This window comes from Mchenga conophoros, linkage group LG23, assembly GCF_057382185.1.
Source record: "Mchenga conophoros isolate Kocher_MC1m ecotype Shallow Benthic linkage group LG23, M_conophoros_male_GT1.1, whole genome shotgun sequence".
NCBI lineage: Eukaryota > Metazoa > Chordata > Actinopteri > Cichliformes > Cichlidae > Mchenga > Mchenga conophoros.
This window is the reverse complement of record NC_140547.1, coordinates 37059699-37080911: the sequence shown is the minus strand read 5'-3', so window position 1 is coordinate 37080911 and position 21213 is coordinate 37059699. Positions and strand designations below refer to the sequence as shown.

General features: G+C 38.7%; 1 long non-coding RNA gene across 1 annotated transcript; it reads right to left on the bottom strand.

Moving 5' to 3' along the window:
• Positions 1-16437: 16437 nt before the first annotated feature.
• On the bottom strand, positions 16438-18631 carry LOC146547764 (uncharacterized). The gene is made up of 3 exons (XR_014890830.1): positions 18332-18631; positions 17324-17416; positions 16438-17196 (listed from the first exon to the last, which is right to left on the bottom strand). It is a non-coding gene; the product is annotated as an uncharacterized LOC146547764 (long non-coding RNA).
• Between the last annotated feature and the right edge of the window lie 2582 nt (positions 18632-21213).

Here is a 21213-nt window from a genome sequence, read left to right as displayed (position 1 = left end):
TTTTATTAGAAAAGCTGTGGAATGAAAGTCAATTAGGTATTTAGTAAATTTTATCAATCATTTTGTGGTAAAGTATTAAGCGGAAGGCATTTTGGTCTATTCAAAATTCATCTACACCACAAACACTGACACATTTGCAAGGTTGAGTCATCTAGTTTGCAATTTCAGTGAGAGAGAAGCAACATAGAGAGGAGCAACATATTGTTAAGGAGATTAGAGGAATAGTCAGAAGAGAGAATCCCCTTTGCTTTAATCCTATATGGGTTTAAATGGAGACGAGCAGACAGTGTTTTAACATTTGGCCACAAGGAGCAGTCAGTTTGGTTCAAAACTGAAAGAAGAAAGCAGCCAACATTCAGCTTTTTGGAGGCTGTGCTGTATTTTGTTTGTTTGGTTTGTGACTAAAACTCTTCAAATTAAGGTTGCATTTTTTGCATGCCTGCTGAAAAGTCTACACAAAGCAGTTTTTAATCTACAGTTTGTGTTTCTGTCCTTTCATCACTTTTTGGGAGAGAAGCACAGAGGCCCAATTTCACTAAGTATTGTGAATATTATATTATACCCTACATCTCTAAAGAGGAAGAACCATAATTGAATGTGAATGGATGCAGGAAGCTGCGCTGAATTTCGGAACGTTAACTGCAATGAAATGTGACCTTGGCTATGTAAAATACAAAAGGTTCAATTCACAAAGTGCTTTCATTAGAGAAACAAATGAAAGGTTTCAGTCCAGAGGGACATTTCTGTACAAAATGAGAAACATTGAGCCCTGAGACTGCAAAACAGCTGCGCTGTTTAACCTAGTGACTACTGACTATTTAGGCTTTTTAAAAAACATTTCATTAGAGTTGAGACCCAAAGTCAGGCTGTCAAACCTTGTGCCATTTAATGCGCCTTCAGGCAGCGAGAAGAAAGTAATCAGTGTTATCCTGCTGTACTGTTAGAAAGCCAAAAATGAAGGCTGAACACTGGGAAACCACCGAGACATATGATTCAGATCCTCACTCTTAAGTGCTAAAAGCCACAAAGTTACATATTTATCGAATTATAAGGAGCCCGTGTAATACTGTCACATCCAAACATTGTTATGCTTTAAAGAGTCCAGTAAGGTCCCCTCTGCGTGTTTAATGCTGTCCGGTCTTTTGATTTAGTTAATTATGACACCTTTATATGTGTGCAAGAAGCACCACAAAATATTTTGCTTTTCCTTTTCATCTTAACTTAAAACTGATGTACAGTGTAGTACTTAACAGGTAACATTTCCACCTTTCCACAAGTGTGACAAGTGCAATAAATTACCTAAATAAGTCGATAACTGTCACGATCCTGGGTCATTTGACCCAGCGTTTTAAGTTTTATTATATTTTGATGTTTATGGTTTATGTTTAAGTTCATTAGCTTATCTAAGTTCATTTCTATTTTCCCTATGTTGCCCTGTTATAGTTCATTGTTTCGTAGATTCCCTTTGTTTGTTTGTTTTTGTTTTTTTACACGCTTACATATACACACACACAGTTACTGTCCCTCCATTTTGAAAGGCAGAGGCATCATGGTGTAAGTATTTTACGTGTAGTTGTTTTTTCCCTTGTGTAACATGTATTCAACATTGCTATCAATATATTTTTCAAAAAATGCCTCTCTATGCACAATGGGTTCAAAAACATAAACAACTGTGGGATACTGTTTGTCCGTGATTTGGATAGCCCAGTGCGTGCTTCCGACACAGGGGAAACTAATTCTGACAGGAATACCTACTTTGGCACCACCGTTGTGCAGAAAATCAAAATGGAGGGACAGTAACTGTGTGTATATATGTAAGCGTGTAAAAAAAAAAAAGGGTGAAGGCACAAGGGGAATCTACGAAACAATGAGCTATAACAGGGCAACATAGGGAAAATAGAAATGAACTTAGATAAGCTAATGAACTTAAACATAAACCATAAACATCAAAATATATTAAAACGTAAAACGCTGGGTCAAATGACCCAGGATCGTGACAGTTATCGACTTATTTAGGTAATTTATCGCACTTGTCACACTTGTGGAAATGGCACTGTTTACAACTCATAATCTCTAGAAAACACCTTTAAACCTTTAACCCTTTAAGACCTACCATAGAACCAAGTCCGTCAGAGCTTATATTATATTTTTACATGCTGTGGAGCCATTTTTGGGAGCATTTCAAGTTGCTATACATCAATACAACCATTATAGCCCAGATTTTAATAATATGTATTCATTAAGTGCATAGTAATTACATAAATTGCAAAAAAGTGCAATAAACTACAAAAAAATTGAAAATCGTTTTTGATTTTTTAACATATATTTGTAGTTAGAGAAATTTAAGAGGCTTATCCCTCAAAACTGTAAATACAAAAAAGTTGCACAAAATAGTTTCCTACCACAGGAAATTTATTTTGAGTGTCTTCATAGTTTTATTTTTGAAATACACCAATTTTTATACACTGCTGGAAAAACGAAAATAAATATTATACTGCAAATTTGCAAAAAAGCAGCATATGCATCAAAATAAACTATTTCCAGCAGTGCAATATGAGTCCTAAGCATCCCAGAAACGACACAGAAAGTCATAAAGTCAAAGATAACTTTTAAAAAGAGCAGTATAGGCCCTGAGGCCCTGATCGCAAAAAAGACTACATTTCCGCGAAAATGACGTCACTTCCGGTTTCGGCCAGGTAATGGCGGAAATGCAAAAGTTCGCGCTGATGTCTATTCCAACGTAGGAAGTGTTTTGAACAGCTGATCGGACCGGCAAAGCGTGTTTCTGGAATATTATGTTTTTGTTCCTGCAAGCGCTTTTTATGCAGTTTTTGCAAAGCTTTATGTGGAAGGAAACCGTGACCTAGGACAAGCTGATGGCACAATATGTAAGTACAACTCCTCCGGTTTCATATGCAAAAAAAATTTTTGCGCTAGCTTACGTGGTTGCAGTGCTACCGGGATTTAAAAATAGTTACGCATAACAGAGCGTTCCCGCTCCGATCGGCTCTAAAGGGTTAAACTAATTATACATTTCGTACTTTGTTTATTTAATTTTTAAAAAAAAATTTTTAAGGTATCTGAAGGGAAATGGACCTTTGCTTCTCAGAGTGAGTTTGGTGTTTTATTTATGGTGGATAAGTGCCCACTAGCTAGTTACACAAAAGCTAACCTTGCCCTTTTGTGGTCATTCTTTTCATAATTACTATTATTAGAACATTTCTGCATTTAGGTGTAAGAAAATGTATTTATATTTTTTGGCAAATATAAAAGTTTTTTTTTTTGTTTTGTTTTTTTTACTTTTTTCTTCTTAGGAGTCTGAAACAAGGTTTATGTTTATGGATAACTTGCTGTGAAAATTCACATTCATTCCAGTGGCAGTTGTTCACCAAAGAAATGTCATGCTTTTATTTTTTAGCCTGTAGAGCAACCCCACAAGAGTTCCTTCTTAGGCTTTTAAATTATGAATTGTAAATTTTTCACTGGGCCTAATGGTGAGTCATGCTGGAGTGTTAGTAATGTAAAATGGATTCTGAGGCAGTCAGACATTGTTCCTTTCTGAGCTTGTTTCAGGTTAAGTGATGAAATGCTCCACAATGTCATGAAGCAATTTGTCTTGCGTTTTACTCAAAAAAATCGATAGTCGTCAATCTTTCTTACAAACCCAGTTCTGAAAAAGTTTGAATGCTGAATATAATTAAATAAATTCAGTAAATAAAACATGCAATACTTTGAAAATTGCATAAATCCATATTTTATTCATAGTGGTCAACAGTCTGTTAATGTTTGGAAATTGAAGAAACTATGTGCTGGAGATTTGGGAGAAGAACATTGTCTCCTTTTTTTTTGTCCAATTTTAGCTGCTCAACATCCTTTGTCTTGTTCTTAATTTCATGAAGCACCAAATGATTTTTAATTGCTGAAAGGTCTGGACCGCAGAAAAGCCACTTCAGACTCTTCCACTATGAAGCCATGCTGTTTTGAGAACTTCAGTATCTGGATTAGTATCTGAATCATGACATTATTATGTACTGTAGATCAGCGGTCCCCAACCTTTTTTGCGCCATGGACCGGTTTATGCCCGACAATATTTTCACGGACCGACCTTTAAGGTGTCGGATAAATACAACAAAATAAAACTAGTACCGGTACCGATAAAAAGAAGATTTATTCATAACACACGTGAAAAGACCCAGGAAAACCAAATTAACGATAAAAACGATAACAAAATAATGCTGAAAACCGATAAAAGCCCTGAAAACCAAACCTTTCACACTTGAGCCTCTACTCTCGCGGCCCAGTACCAAATCACTCACGGACCGCTACCGGTCCGTGAGTGATTTAAGACCTACCATAGAACCAAGTCCGCCAGAGCTTATATTATATTTTTACATGCTGTGGAGCCATTTTTGGGAGCATTTCAAGTTGCTATACATCAATACAACCATTATAGCCCAAACTTTAATAATATGTCTGCATTAGGTGCATAGTAATTACATAAATTGCAAAAAAGTGCAATAAACTACAAAAAAATTGAAAATCGTTTTTGTTTTTTTAACATATATTTCTAGTTAGAGAAATTTAAGAGGCTCATCCCTCAAAACTGTAAATACAAAAAAGTTGCACAAACTAGTTTCCCACCACAGGAAATTTATTTTGAGTGTCTTCATAGTTTTATTTTTGAAATACACCAATTTTTATATACTGCAGGAAAAACGAAAATAAATATTATAGTGCAAATTTGGAAAATAACAGCATATGCATCAAAATAAACTATTTCCAGCAGTGCAATATGAGTCCTAAGCATCCCAGAAACGACACAGAAAGTCATAAACTCAAACATAACTTTTTAAAACATAAGTATAGGCTCATAAGGCCCCGATCGTAAAAAGCTACATTTCCGCAAAATGACGTCACTTCCGGTTTTGGGCAGGTCATGCGGTCATGTGATAGTTCGCGCTGATGGACGTAGGAAGTCTTACAAACAGCTGATCGGATCGGCGAAGCGTGTTTCTGGAATATCGTGTTTTTGTTGCTGCAAGTGATTTTTATGCAGTTTTTGCAAAGCTATATGTGGAAGGAAACTGTGACCTAGGACAAGCTGATGGCATAAGATGTAAGTACAACTCCTCCGGTTTCATATGCAAAAAAAATGATTGCGCTAGCTTACGTGGTTGCAGAGCTACCGGGATTTAAAAATAGTTACGCAAAACAGAGCGGGCCCGCTCCGATCGGCTGTTAAGGGTTAATTTGCATGTTTAAGCCAAACTTTTTTTTTATTATAATTAAATACATTTTGATATTAGATACATGTTGTTATGTTGCACTGATGATATGCTAACCAGCCTAATTACGTGCATAATCAAAGCCCTTAGTCACAGATAAATTACACCCTAGATTTGCTTTCTACTATTTACAACAAAGTCAAAGCATCTCAGTCAGTATCAAAGCTTCAGTTCAATATTATGCAGAAAAGTGTAAGGTAAGTCTGAAACATGCTTGGAATAAATTATCTAGGAGCAATCATATTTGATCTTGACCATCATGATGTACTGACTGAACCTTTACCGCCAGTGTATCAGACACCCAGTCCAGCTTAGGTTCTCTTAAAAAATTTTTCCCTGGAGGGCCTAACCCAGGGGTTGTGGCCATGACCTAGTTAGAGGCTCTGTAGTGGAATACATTTTAAAAGTAACCTTCCCAACACTGGGTATATGGTAACATAAAATACATATGAATTCCAGGACTTTGGGTCTTTCAGCAGAGTATTGCGTAATAAGGTGATGATCAGTGTCCTTTACTTCACCCGTCACCTGTTGTGGCTGATTGTTGTATATTAGAAAACCAAAGCAATCTCTTCTCGTCCAGAGTTATCTCCTGGAAGAGGCAATAATTGGTTTTAACTTTGTGTTTTTTGTGTCTTTTCTTTGCTGTCCCTATGCCTTGTTTGCTAATGTTTGCTTTGCTACTGCAGTTTTCAGTTGTGCTGTATATGTCTGTACCCCCCCCCCCCCCCAACCCCGTTTTAAATCAATAAAATGTTGATCACAAAAAAAAAACAAAACCAAAGCAATCTGATCCCTTGTGCTATATGTGCATATGTAAAGTTCAAATTCATTAAAAATAAGGCTCACAATAGCAGCCCCTCTTGCTCAGTTTTTGCATTTGCGCTTGCTTGCAATGTGCTTCTTGCGCTCACAACATTTGAACACGTGTCTGTCCCCTCTGTAACAACCGAAAATCAAATCAAATAAACACATAATTATAATAAAGGTCAATCGAATGGACCGCTATGGCAAGGCTATGATGATCCACTTGGTAAAGTAAATCTGCTTGGCATCTTTCTTGGCCTTCAGACAACAATTCTGATGGCTAAAGACCCAAACGGGACAGGTTAAAAAAAAAAAAAAAAAAACTTGGCCAAAGAACATCTGTTTAAATAACTCTGACCTGATATATTCTTAGGAAGTAGCTTAGAGGACATTTGAGAGCATGGTTGACCACATCTGCAAATTTTCAACGTTACAATAGGCCACATTTACACCCCAGCGGTATTGAGTGGTACCTGTCTGAAAGATGTCATAAATAGATTACCTCAAAGACACAAAACATTATGCCAATAAAAGTACACAGCACTTATATTTACCAACCAATAAAATGTTTCATGGGATAACACAGGGAAGATGAAGAAAACACTAAAATCATGTAACTTAACACTTGATAATAATGTGTGACTTTTCTTGATATGTCTGTTCTGTCACGCACTACATTGGACAGTCAAACGTCTCTCGTAGCTAGTGTAAAGCCAGAATTGCAAAAGATATGAATGTGACTGAATATAAGCTCATAAGTTCAAAATTGACGATATTTCTGATTAATTCTGAACATTGTCTAAGACTGACAAAAGCCATATTCATTAACATTTCAGCAGTCTAAAGTACAGATTTTATATTACCTAAAGGTTGTTTTTTCCATCTTTCTCATTATTCCTATTAGATTTTATTTGTTGTTATTTTATTTTACATCATCTGAAGGATTATTATAGTTTCCCCAAAATCCTGTTTCTAAATCCCACTGTACAAACTATGCCACTCGAATTGAGTGTTGCTAAATCCAAAGTTTAGATTTCTGTTGTAATATTGGTGTAATGCAATGCATATTTAATGCAATAATAGGGTAATAATTATAACAGGGTAATGTTTACCATCATTTTCTTTTGTAGTGCCCTGCTTTCATAGTGCTCTTCTCTTGGGTGCATGATAGCGGACAGTTGGCTCAATCTCACTCAGAAATAATATACTGAAAAAAAAATCTCCCTTAGTTTATAAATAATTTATAATAATGAAAAAGGATCATTTCTGATTTACTATCCTGTACCCTCTTTTTTTCATTTTAAGTTAAATAAATGATGCTCTCATCAACCATAAGCATCTAATCAGTGAGACTTTGATTGAAGTCTTAGTTAACAGTTATGGTTGATTTGAAGCAATTAATGCTTAGTAAAATAATACGTTAAGCAGGAAGATATTCACAATTCCCATTTATCAGATATTGTTTTATTTTAGTTGTCTCTGTCAATTTTCTTACAGTGAGTTTTCCCCTGATTGCCAAGACCTTTTTTAAAAGCCAAAAATCACATAATCTAACAGTGCAAGGTCAGGGTTTAGGGGTAGCAGTAGGTTTACAGGAATAGGGTCGACAACAAGTACCCTCAAAGGGTTAGCAGAAACATTTGCATCATAAAAGAGTTTCCGGGCCTTGTTTGTCTACATAATATGTACCAATTTCAACTTCCTGAGGTGACTGCGAAAGGCATGAAGGGAAACTAACAGTGAGTTTATTCATGCCTGCTACATCGCTGTGCCAAAACTGTTACCTATCCTCCCTCCATTTTCCTTTTGCCTCTTGAACTTGAAGACTCCTACTGCCAAGTTCAGCATCTCATAGTGGACAGGGGAGACTGACATGTTGCTACCTCGACACAGCAGCCCAGCGTGACATGCAGAAACAAGTATCACTGTTGGAGGGCATCCGAGGCCTCAACTGAAAAGGTGCTGACAAGAAAACCATTCACAAAGAGACGTGGAGATAGCCAGAGTGGGGCCGCAAGCTGAGAACGGGCCAAAACAGCAGGCTGTTACGACGCCAGCTAACAAACTGAAGTGAAAGGCGAGCTCTGGAACTGTCTGAGAAAGTAGAGTCAGCCCCTGCCAACTACTGTAAGCTTTGAAGGCTCCAGTGTGTGGAGTATGTCTCTGTCTCTACTGCGTTCTTCCAGGAAAACCTGCTGAGGGATCTTAAAGCATGCATTCATGCCCATACCAAACATGCTCTCATGAAGAAAATCTGCCTTATAACACATGATGCTGATATACAGAAGCAAGTCTACCAAAAGTGTAACACGATTTGACATAATGTGGCTCACTCCCTTGTGGTGCACATGTAAGCCTGTATACTGCAAATACCAGCAAAGCTAAGAAGCCGCTCTGCCTTGTCGGGCTTTTTGAAGACTTTTCCAACTGAGCCATCAAACTCCCAAAAACATTTTCGCTTCTCCTATTCTGGCCTGTCTGTCTTATCCTTCAAAGCCAATCCTCAAAGATGGATTATCTTCCATTTTGCCACCAGAAAAGGAAGAGGAGGGTGGGAGCACATGGAAAAGAGAACAGATGAGTACTAGGTGGTAAATTATTCGTTTGACTATGGCTCTGTTGCTCAGTACATCTTGGGATACTGCTCTCTTCTGGATTTCTTTCCTTGTATCTTTTCCCCTCCTCTACCCTCTTCTCTATCTTTCTTACTGACTCAACAAAGCCCTACTCAGCATCCTTGACGGTGGAGAGATCACAGGAGTAGAGAGTAATGAGACTCTAGCTTGCTCACTTCCACTGTATCCTCTCCTTTCAACCTCTCCATCTTTACTTCGCCCTCCCCCCGCCTCCCTTCACCACACACAGTCAGTCATTGTCTAGATCTCTGCTACCTGGTGTGAAGCAGGGTGTAATTCATTAGCGAGGGAGGCTAGCAGCACTATCTCCCTTGCTGAGAAAAAAGGGTGATGAAATCAAAACACTGGCTGATAGTTGAAGCCCGCAATCTTGTTTTGCTGTACTCTTTTCTAGCCATTCTCTCTATATACGTCTTTCTCACCCCCAATCCACTCTGGACTCTCTTCTCTGAAGGGAGAGCCTGACTCAGCAGCCACGCTCCCTTCAGCTCTTTAAGACTGAGGTGAGCATCAATGTCAGGCAAACCTTGACAAAGGCCCACAGTGAGACAGCCTGACACAGGCATGCAAATAAATTAGATGCATGCAACACACACCAGCAGCGGCTACAAATCACGTATTCAAAGCGGGAGCGACAGCGCCACACTCGGATGCAGTCACATAAAAGCACACATGGGCACACCGGCGACATGCATACAGCACAGAACGGGAGCTAATTTTGCCACGCTGAATGACAACGACATGGCAACAAGGTTGCGTCACAGGCTGATAGCTGGAAGACAGAGAGAAAGAGTTGAGGGGAGGAGGAGGAGGAGACAGCATGTGCTGGCAGGAGGTGTAAAGGAATGACGGAGGTAAAGATGATTGAGGTGAGGCTCAGGTCATAAGTTATGCATTCACACCTGCTGTTTCCTTCTTCTGTATTTATGAGACTGTCCACTCTAAAAGCCAAGGATCAAAGAAGAGAATCAAAGGCCTTCAGTGAATAGGGGGGACCATGTGAGCCTGACTCTCCCTCTTTTCTCCACCTCTTCCATCTAATATGGCAGCTTTGTTTGGCAATACTACATACGAAAATATGTGAAATTCTCTCACTTTAGCAAGTTACCGTATTGGCAATTCCTTCAGTGACCATTATGTATCATGTGTGTCACCTAGCAAACATATATTACACAAACACTTTCCCTGATTTATGTCCAGTGGCCTTTTTGGGTGTGTCCTATAGCCATAAGGTTGAAAAGAAGTATTTACATATACAGTACAGACTATGCTATAGCATGCCCAGATTCAAAGGAAAAGATTAGCAACAGGAATCCTGTTTACATGTTGACCATTAAGTATTTGACAAATGATGACATTTTGCTAAATGCTGTTGCTTATTGTATTGTTACATCTTCATTGATTGCTAAGCAAAGGAAATAACTTGAAGCCATTTTCTTTTTTGAAAAGTCAAAATGATGGACAGATAGACCGGTAAATGCACTAGCGTTTTTCAACTTTTACTGAGTACTCAAAGTGCATTTCATATTAAAGGCTGCATTTACCCTTTCTTTCATATGTATACATTAATACAATGCTTTACACAAACAAACTCACTGATGGATGGACTGGAGGCAATTTGAGCTTTCATATTTTGCCCAAGGACTCTCTTAAATGCAGACTGGTAGAGCGGAGGATCCAATTCAATCCAATTTTATTTTATTTATACAGCGCCAAATCACAACAACAGTCGCCTCAAGGCACTCGTATTGTAAGGTAGACCCTACAATAATACATACAGAGAAAAACCCAACAATCATATGACTCCCTATGAGCAAGCACTTTGGTGACAGTGGGAAGGAAAAACTCCCTTTTAACAGGAAGAAACCTCCGGCAGAACCAGGCTCAGGGAGGGGCGGCCATCTGCTGCGACCGGTTGGGGTGAAAGAAGGAAGACAGGATAAAAGACATGCTGTGGAAGAGAGACCGAGGTTAATAACAAGTATGATTCAGTGCAGAGAGGTCTATTAACACATGAGTGAGAAAGGTGACTGAAGAAGAAAAACTCAAATCATCATGGGAATCCCCCAGCAGCCTATGCCTATCCCATATGGAAAAGAAATAGTAAAAACTTATGTGATTACTCATGAAAGTGGCCACTTTCATGAGTAAATCATATAAGGATTACATGATTTACTCATGAAAGTGACCACTTTCTCATTACTTTCATATATTGTTTTAGTAAGTATCCAAAACATACAAGTTTCATTATATAATTTTTCAAGGGATCTTATATCTGTTTTCACTCTTGTATGCTTTTCATACAAGTTTCACACAAGACAGATACAAACTTTATAAGATTTATATATATCTTTTCCATATGGGATTGCAGCATAACTAAGGGAGGATTCAGGGTCACCTGATCCAGCCCTCACTATATGCTTTAGCAAAAAGGAAAGTTTTCCGAATCCAAACTGGAAGCTGGTTCCATAGAAAAGGGGTCTGAAAACCGAAGGCTCTGCCTCCTATTCTACTTTTAAATACTCTAGGAACAACAAGTAAGTCTGCAGTACGAGAGCGAAGTGCTCTAATAGGGTGATATGGTACTACAAGGTCATTAAAATAAGATGGGGCCTGATTATTTAAGACCTTGTATGTGAGGAGCAGGATTTTGAATTCAATTCTGGATTTAACAGGAAGCCAATGAAGGGAAGCCAAAACAGGAGAAATATGCTCTCTCTTTCTAGTCCCTGTCAGTACTCTTGCTGCAGCATTTTGATCCAACCACTAACCTTCTGTCTGCTCCATCAACTAAACAACATCCACTTTACTGAATTTTATCTTGACACAAAATGCCACAATAGTGGCTTTTTGACCATCTCTGTACTTATTTTTAATGGATTTGAACTCTACATATACACATATAGCACAAGGGATCAGATTGCTTTGGTTTTCTAATATACAACAATCAGCCACAACAGGTGACGGGTGAAGTAAAGGACACTGATCATCACCTTATTATGCAATACTCTGCTGAAAAACCCAATGTCCTGGAATTCATATGTATTTTATGTTACCATATACCCAGTGTTCAGAAGGTTACTTTTAAAATGTATTCCACTACAGATTACAGAATACATGCCCCAAAATGTATTTTGTAACGTATTCCGTTACGATACTCAATGTCAGTAACGTATTCTGAATACTTTAGATTACTTAATATATTACCATGCTTTTTTACAACTATGAATGTACTATTGCTGTGTGATTTATTACTATTACTGAAGGTTACTCACCATACCAATACCAACTAGATTTTTAAATCTTAATATAAAATGAGTAACAGTAGGGTGGACATTAGGTAAGGCTGCACTTTTTGCAGCGATCTCGTATAGAAAACTATTCAGTGTATATAAAACAGGTCCGCGGCTCCTAACCATAGTAAAGGGACCTCTGGCTAATACGTCGGGTTCTGCATCAGGTTCGTAGCGGAAAACTAGCTTTACTTTGTTGTCTGGGTCAACTTTGCTAGCGAGAGACAGAGAGAGGCATTGAAAGGCTGCTCCAACGGAACTTATTGTTTCGGAGGAAAACACGAACACAGTGTACAGTCGAGTCTTAATAGCTTACTTACAACTGGGCTCGTCAGGCACTCTTTTTGGCTGCAGTGGTTATTATTATATTTACATGCTTCCAGCTCCCGTTTCGCTCGGTGATAACTCATACTTTTCCTTTTTCTCCCTCCCTCGCTCACAGACACATAACGGGTATGGCAGTCCATTCTCTCTGCAGCACGGACTACACTGCCCATGAGGCTACATTCTTTAGGGCTATGCCTGTAACACCAGTTTTTGTTTGCTACATGGATTATTTTAGTTCAGCTGGGTGTCTTTCCTTTTGTTATATTTCTTTAAGAGTTCAAAATGTGTTAATTACATAAATAAAATGTAATTTTGTCTGTAGCACTTCATGGATTTCATAAGCAACACACCTTAGTTGTTCACACAAAGCATAAAGGTAAAAAACAATATATACAGTGTTATCTTCATTTTATTTTATTTTATTTATTTTTATTTTTTTTGTGTCCCATTTGGATCTTTAGCCATCAGAATTGTTGTCTTAAGGCCAAGAAAGATGCCAAGCGGATTTATTTTACCAAGTGGATCATCATGGCCTTGCCATATTGGTCCATTTGATTGACCTTTATTATAATTATGAATTTATTTTATTTTCAGTTGCTACAAACGGGACAGACATGACTGGGGGATAGGACAGGGAGAAAGAATGAAAGAAAGAGAGGGAGAGAAAGAAAACCAAAGGGGAGAAGAGACGGTGAGAAAGGGGGGAAGAAAGAAAAAAAAAAAAAAAACAAGCAAAAAAACAAAACACCTGGGTCACCTGTATGGAGAAAAAAAACAGAAGAGAAAGCAAACAACAAAGAACAACATAATAAAAAAAACAGCACCATCACAATAAACTAGCTAGCAGTAGATATCAGTAGATACTAAATAATAAACGATATTGTGCAGCACGCAAGATAGACAGCGCACAATGTGCTTTGAGGCAGCAGCCAAGAAAGCTGTAGTCCGCGTCTGTGAATACCCGTGTGTACACCTGTGTGCATACCTGTGTGGATCAGCATGCTTGCATTCCAAAGGTTTCTCCATGTAACGATCTGCTAGGGAGTGTAGGGAGCCACAGCCCCGTCCTCCAGGGTATGAAGCAGGTATGGAGGAGATCAAAACTCCAGACATCCAGAGGCCCCCAGAACACAAGAGACCAAGGAAGACCAACAGAGGGGCAGCCGCGCCACTGTCCCAGTAAGAGCTGAGGAGAGTCCCAGATGAGGGCTCACTCAGCAGCCACGGAGCAGAAGCCAGGGGGAGTTGCAGTGACGCGCCTGTGAGCTCCGCCGGCAGCCAGCTGTGCCTGAGTGACCGAGCCCCAGGCCGAGAGGCCGGGGGCACCCCACCTCCGAAGTGGCCCGAGCGAGCCCCAGGCTCCAGGCCCCGATAAGCGGCCGCCAAGGAGTGTTATCTTCATTTTAGATATCAAAAAGTATTTGCGGCTCCCAGTACCGTATTTCCCGGACTACAAAGCGCACCTAAATATTAGCCGCACAAGCTAAAATCAGGGGAAAATCCTGTTTTGTACATACATTAGCCGCACCTGACCAAAAGCCGCAGGTGTTTCAATGTTGACTTATCATATGTAAGAGAATATGCACAAAGGGAATTGTCAGGAAAGAGATGGCTGTTTGGAGACATCACTTTTATTAATATTTTGAAAAACAAGTTATGGGTACATATTTGCACATGTAGTACATAACAGTAGCCTACAGCACACCAGAAAAATAGATTCGGACTACCTTTTAGGCTCAGGTGCAGTGACACAGCTTTAACAAGAAGAAAAGTCAGTCATTCACCACCATCTTTCTCTTCTTCTGCGCACTAAAACCACCAAAGTCCTCTTCTCCAGTGTCGGATACAAACAGGCTCAGGATGGCTTCGTCATCCACTCTTCTTCTCTCCTTCATTGTCACTTTCAAAACCAAAGAAATCCTCGTTGTCAGTGTCAGAGTCGAACACCCTCAGAAGGGCCGTGGCGGTGTCCTCCTCTCCATCATGCAGCAGTCCAGCCCTTCAAAATCCGTTGGTGATCGTGGATGTTTTCACACTTTTCCACGCTGTCAGAATCCACCGGTGGAGTTGGGCATAACTTGCTTTTTGGGCATAACTTGCAAGTTTATCGCCGCTCATCATCCACGACTCCCGCTGAACGCGTACCGCTACTTTGAACTTTGTTTTTCGCGCTACTTCGTACGGCACTACGTTGCCTGGCGGACGGACATGTGACTAACATACCACTCTTGAACCCCGATCCTTCCGCCAGGCAACGTAGTGCCGTACTACAGCGGAACACACAAAACAAATCGTCTTACGATATGACAAAAATCACGGACAATCCATAGAAAAGCCGCACCTGACTAAAAGCCGCAGGGTTCAAAGCTTGTGCAAAAAGTAGCGGCTTATAGCCCGACATTTACGGTATTTTCTTTTGCGTGGAAACCAGGTCCAAATGGCTCTTTGGGTCTTAAAGGTTGCTGACCCCTGGCCTAAGATATGAAACAGGAAAAGACCGCCGTGTAATCCCTTTATTTCAACAAAGTAACTGTATTCTAAATACCACCTTTTTAAACGGTAACTATAACGGAATACAGTTACTCATACTTTGTATTTGAAATACCTAACGACGGTACATGTTACTCCCCAAAACTGCATATAGCTCCATACACTTTGTGAAATAAAGAAAGGAAGTGTAAAAATTTACTTTGTTTGTTAAGACTTTGTAATCAGCATGACTGCTGATCCCAGACAAGCCTGTTGCGATAAAACAGGAATCTCAGGAGCCCCTGAACACTGAAGACAATAGACCTTCAAGAGCTTGATTATATTTAACGTTTACACATTAGCCACCATTAACACTGGCCAGTTGTCTCTCATCACCACAGTAGGGCAATTACAGTGGTCCATTGCTAGCTAAACTTCATACTTCTTTTCAACCAAAAAAAAAAAAAATTTCTCCATAGTTTTATAGTACCTTTGTACTCAGAGCCCTCAAAGAACTTTCTACTTCAAGTCTCATTTTAATAACACATAGTCATACACTGTACAAATACTTTCTAACATCCGCATACACATTCACACTCCAATGGAGGCATCGGGACAACTGGGATTTTAATGTTGCCTGAAGGATAATTCAGCATGTGGACTGGATGATCTACCACCCTGCTCATGGGCAGACAACTTGTTCTACCACAAGCCACAGCTGCCACAATGTCAGATTTAATCCAGAAGACTGAATCTGACTTACATGAAACTTTTTCTCTCTTTACCATGTTTTTTTAATGAGACATTACCGTTGCAGTACTTTGGATTATTGGATGGAGTTTTTTTTATTATTATTAATTAATTTATTTTTTTAACTACTGTAATAACTAACAGTGGTTAGCACTGCTGCCTCACCGCAAGAAAGTCCTGAGTTTGATTCCACCATCCGGCCAAGGCTTTTCTGTGTGGAGTGAAAAGAATGGGTTCTCTTTGGGTACTCTGGTTTCCTCCCACAATCCAAATGCACACTCTAAGAAATAAAATGTTGTATTTACTCCACCCAGTTATGTCAACCGGTTCCACACAACTGGGTTAGTGAAATATAAAATGTATGATACATTTAATTTGAACAACAAATTTTAAGTACATCTGATAAGATTTGGATAATTAAATGCAAATCAAAAGAATCATGTTGTATTAGCTGAATATCATAATGTTGATATAACTAACCTTGTTGATTTAAATTGAGAAGACTAAATAAAACCTACTCAACCAAAACAAGCTCTACTTACTTTGAGAAATAACATGTTGTATTTACTCCACCCAGTTATGTCAACCGGTTCCACACAACTGGGTTAGTGAAATATAAAATGTATGATATATTTAATTTGAACAACAAATTTTAAGTAAATCTGATAAATCTACTCACCCAAAACACGCTCTACTGAAACTATAGGATTAAATCACTTTAACAGAATTGCAACTTAGTCTATTTAAGTTTGTAAATTAAATAAATCGAACACAAGTTTATTCAGTTAACCTAACTTTAATAACACTTTGTGTAAAACTTGTTGAAGCACACTTTGAGCAATTCAAATGCTTCTAGATCTTTTTCCCCCAAACAATCTTTACATATATTCAAGTGCATTTTAGGTGCAGGAAGACAAGATACAGAATGTCATGTTAAACTGAAATGATTAAAACTGGAAAGTGTTGTGATTCCAACATTTTTAACATTAACATGACTTAATTTAAACTTGATTGGGCTACAATGAAAAGCCCACAATACAGCCCTGCAAACAGCAGGTAGAAATTACTTGTGTCATTTTTGTCCATATTTAGAAAAATAACCTTTGCTTCAAAACTTAAACTGAAGTCCAAAGTTAGGAGCAGTCTTTTTCAGTGTAGTTGGATGTTGGTAAAGGTTCAAGAACAAAGAACGCAGAAAAGTGAAAGGCCTTGCAGAAGTTCTTGTGGCAATTCAAACTGAACAGTTTATGAAGTGCAAGGAGAAGGGTTCGAGAACCTTAAAGTTCAGTGTCCTCTATAGTTCACTGCAGGCTGTTTCACTCAAGCAGTTTGTTTTTCAGAACCTGCACCTTCATGGATAGGTTGTTCCCATCCAACTCCATCAGCACCTTCTGAAGAAATTCAAATGTGTATTTCAGGTGCTTTGGGTAGCTCAGATTTAGACTATAGATTAGTCCAAGCAGGAGGGCACAACCCTTTGCCACATCACTAAGAGCTTGCAGCACAGTGCATCCTTCTATGATGACACCAATGTCCTCAGGTGTATCTGCAGAGTTTGCTCTCATGTCTGACAACATAGACTCCCAAAGTCAGCTGCTCTGTTTCTCTGCTTGCACCAAGATCCACATCCTTTAAATAAAAATTAAAAAAAGATAAGTTAATTGCGTACATATACATATGGACAAGTAAGTCCACCTTCCATTTCCAATCCCAAATTTAAAAAAGGAAAATAACTGATCGTTTTCTTTTAACTTACCAAGAATTCCTTGAACAGGTCATCTGGCTTTTCATTTAAGTAGACACAGACAGCTTTCAGAATGCATTCCTGTCAAACATCAACGCTGGGATTCTGGTGGAGATAAGAACTCAATATGAGAGAAGTTTCCTATTTTGGTTCCTTTCAACCTCTTTACAAAACAAAGTCAAAAATATTAACACATAGCAGATATGTGATTAAGCAATGTTTCATAACTCACATCAGTGATGTGCAGTGAGGTTCATGATTGGTAAGGCACTGACTCCTCTGTGTCAGATTAACAAATATATGAACCCAAAAATCGAAGCTTTTCAATTTTGACATTACGTGAAAGCTTTCATTTTTGCTTTAATCAATTCTAGATTGTTCAACAATATATTTAATAATTGTGCCCCTAAAAATATTAAAATTAAATAGAAGATTAGAACTGGGCAATATGGACTTAAAATCCTATCATGACATTTTGTGGATAACAATAAGTCTGTGAAGGTTCACAGTCATCCAGGTCATCGTAGTCTAAGGAGCTTGGAAAGAAAAGTGAAGCTTCTTCAGTGAAGATTTCTGACACTAAACCAGAAATCAACATGGAGTCGAATTCTTTCAAACAATGTAGCAACTTAATTGATGCACATTTCTAAAATACACTACACATTCATTTCATTCTTCAAACTACAGGATCGCTGGCGCTCCCAGTGGTCATTACTGATGTCAGGGAGCAGGTGCGGTAGATGTTGGGAGTAATTTTAAAACTGTCGGTCTTAGTAGGCAAGTCTCATCTTAACAAGAATCGCAAAAGATTTTGGAAAATTACACCGAAGCAGGTTCAACAATATTTGTTAAATGTTTTCATACTTCTAACATGTGAGAGAGGTATACAAGCTAGAGTGTTAAAAAATTTGCCAGGCATCATTTGTTTAAAAAAAATGCAAAAGTATTCCCGAAAGTGTCAGATGTGTATCAGTTAGTATACATTAATCAAATTTGTCATCCTTAAATTGTTGAACTTACCAAATAATCCTCAGATGGCGATGGATTCTATCCAGGATGCTAAGCATATGCAAGTCTCAGTTGAAAATGGCGGATGATCAAACTTCCACACTGCACATGTGCAAACTCAGAAGTACGGAGAGCCTATTAGGACAATCCTCTTTAAATTAAAGTGCTCTTCATTTTAAATGAACTTTTTACATTGGATTTAATTTATTTCAATACAACAAAATGCAGTATTATGTTGTTAATTAAATTCAAAACAACATACTTGTGTTTATAGTTAAAAATCAATTGGTGGCATTAGTTTTAACATGAAGCATTTACATAATGCTACCAACATCAGTGTGTCATTTCTTAGAGTGCATGCAGTTATTCGGGTTAGGTTAACTGGTGCTTCTAAATTGGCTGCAGATGAGAGTGTGAGTGCGAATGGTTGTCTGTCTCTAAGTGTTACCCCTGCCACAGAGTGGTGAGCCCCCCTTCCTATGGTAGCTGGGATTGGTTCGTGCTCCCCTCCCTGATCTTGATAAAAAATAAAAATAAAAATAAGCAGAAGAGGATGGATAGTGTGTTACTTTTATGGACTTAAAAAGCTTTGACTATAAAATATCTTCTGAAATGATGTGACAATGGTACAGTGTTCTCTTACAGTAGAAAATAACCTTACTGATACCAAACAAATTCTCCAGGGGAATCTTCAGGAAATTAATTGACTGTTCTTAAAAACTTTCCTCATCCCAATCCGATCAAATTGAAATGGATCAAGTGGAACAAGCCCACTCCACAGAGGACCCACCCTTCAATCCACTACCACAGAACATGAGTGCACATCCCCCACATGGTAGCAACGCAGGAGATTTTAAGTTTGTAATTAATTATTGTAATGGCTAAAAAAATATGAGTATATTTTATACAGCAGTTAATCTTAGACAGGTGTAAAAACTTTTTAAATCAAAGCCTCTTAGAGATCTCTACTGTGCTTTAGAAAGCCATTATTTGAAAAAAAGATGATTAAAGCTGATAATAGAAACAATTAATTCAACCCTGTGCTTTGATTCTGACAGTTAAGCAATCTATTAATTTGTTCATTTATCCATTCACTTTTTTCACCAGCCATAAATACGGATTTAGCCATTTCACTCCATTTATAGACACATAAATCAAATTAAACCGAATGCAACATCTGCTAAAAGTGCACTTGATGGTAGACAGCAATGGTCTTTGTAATCCAAACACAGTTAGTCCTTGATGTTGATGAAGGCAGCAGACGTCTCGGCAGTTTTGAACCAGAGTGGCAATTGTTACTTTGGTCTCCCGAGGCCAGAAGTAAAAGTAGCAGCCATCTATTTTAAATGGTTTGAGGAGAATGAAGGAGGGAGGGAGAGAAAAGATCTATAAGACAATTAGAGGCTGGATTTCCACTTCAGTGGAAGCAGTATTTTTATGTGTGTGTGTGTCTGCGTGCACGCATGGATGATGTTGTCTCTTGTGTGTGAATCAAGAGGCTGGGAAATAATTTATCTTATATTTACTCAAATATAAGAACTTTCTTTTTTAGTTGTAAACAAAATCTCAGCTGTTTTAACATTTATTTATTTTTTTTGTTTGTTTTAATGAAGTAGACCTTAGAAAGTAAAACTGCAGGGGGAAGGGGCGAAACGCACAGTGAATAATACAAATCACTTTACTGACGTCTTCAAAAGTCGTCATCGCTTCAGAGAACTGCAATGCGGTAGAAGAAAGTGGGCTTGATTTGCAAGTTTGTTTTCTCCCTCGTCATCTGTCATTCAGAAAATTAAAAAAAATGGGGCTCAGCTGTTTTTTCTCTTAAGAAATAATTGTTGTCTAACAGCTGTCATCGCGCCACATGTAGCCCTATTGTTGGAACGATGTGGAGAGAAGAGTTTTGTTAAACAAAAAGATCCTACACAGGCCTACACCGAGCACAATGACCTGTCTTCTGTATGATGCTGTTTCTTTTGGCTCTGCAAAGGGTCTCAAGGACACCATAGCTGCTTGCTAGTGTGGAGAGCTGTTTATCTGCTTTTTATCCTATTCATCTGCATATCCTCAACAATGCGTTTGTATTATGCAATCAACACAGTTCCAGATTCTAGAGTCAAATTTACCTTTTAGTTCCAGTTTCGTTTTCATGCTTCTAACAAGTGAGAAGGCTTTCATCACGGTGATGTCTGTCAAACCAGGTTTTCTCCCTCTTTTTCTTTTTTTTTTCCACTTTTCTTTCCCGTTTGATTTGTCAGACTCTGCAGAGCTTTGACTCACGTATCCAGGACAAATTTCTTCTTTGTTCCACTTTGTTCATGAATCTGCCAACACCAGATGGGCCTAGGTGGTGTCACTGTCAGGAGGGAATAATGGATGGATGGGAAAAAAAGAAGAGTGCATTTGTTAAACCAACAGGTTTAGCGTGTACCGTCACTAACATTTGACTGCTTTTGCAGTCACACCACACGCAGATGCTGATTGGCTCAGCAAAAAAAAAAAAAAAAAAAAAAAAAACACACGTTCAGGTGCAGCGGTAAGATGGGAGAGAAAAACAATTGGAGCTGACAGTCCTCCAGCTGTGCAGCGAAAGTAGAAATAACTGTCCCCCCGTGAAACATTAGTTGAGTCAGACTATCCGAAGACACATTCTGTGTCACGCAGAGAGGAAGTATTAAAGCTGTATGACCAGAGCTCATTTCTACTGCCCAGACATAACAGGGAAAAGCGGATTTTTGACAAAAAGAGGCCACGCTGCACCGTCTTTTTCTCATGAAAAGTAAGCAACTGTTTGGGAGACACCGCTGAGCAACATTATTTTCCTCTGCCGGCACCTTTCTTAAATGTCACTTTTGTCACAGTGTGTGAGACAACCAGCAACAGCAACAGCTCACCTG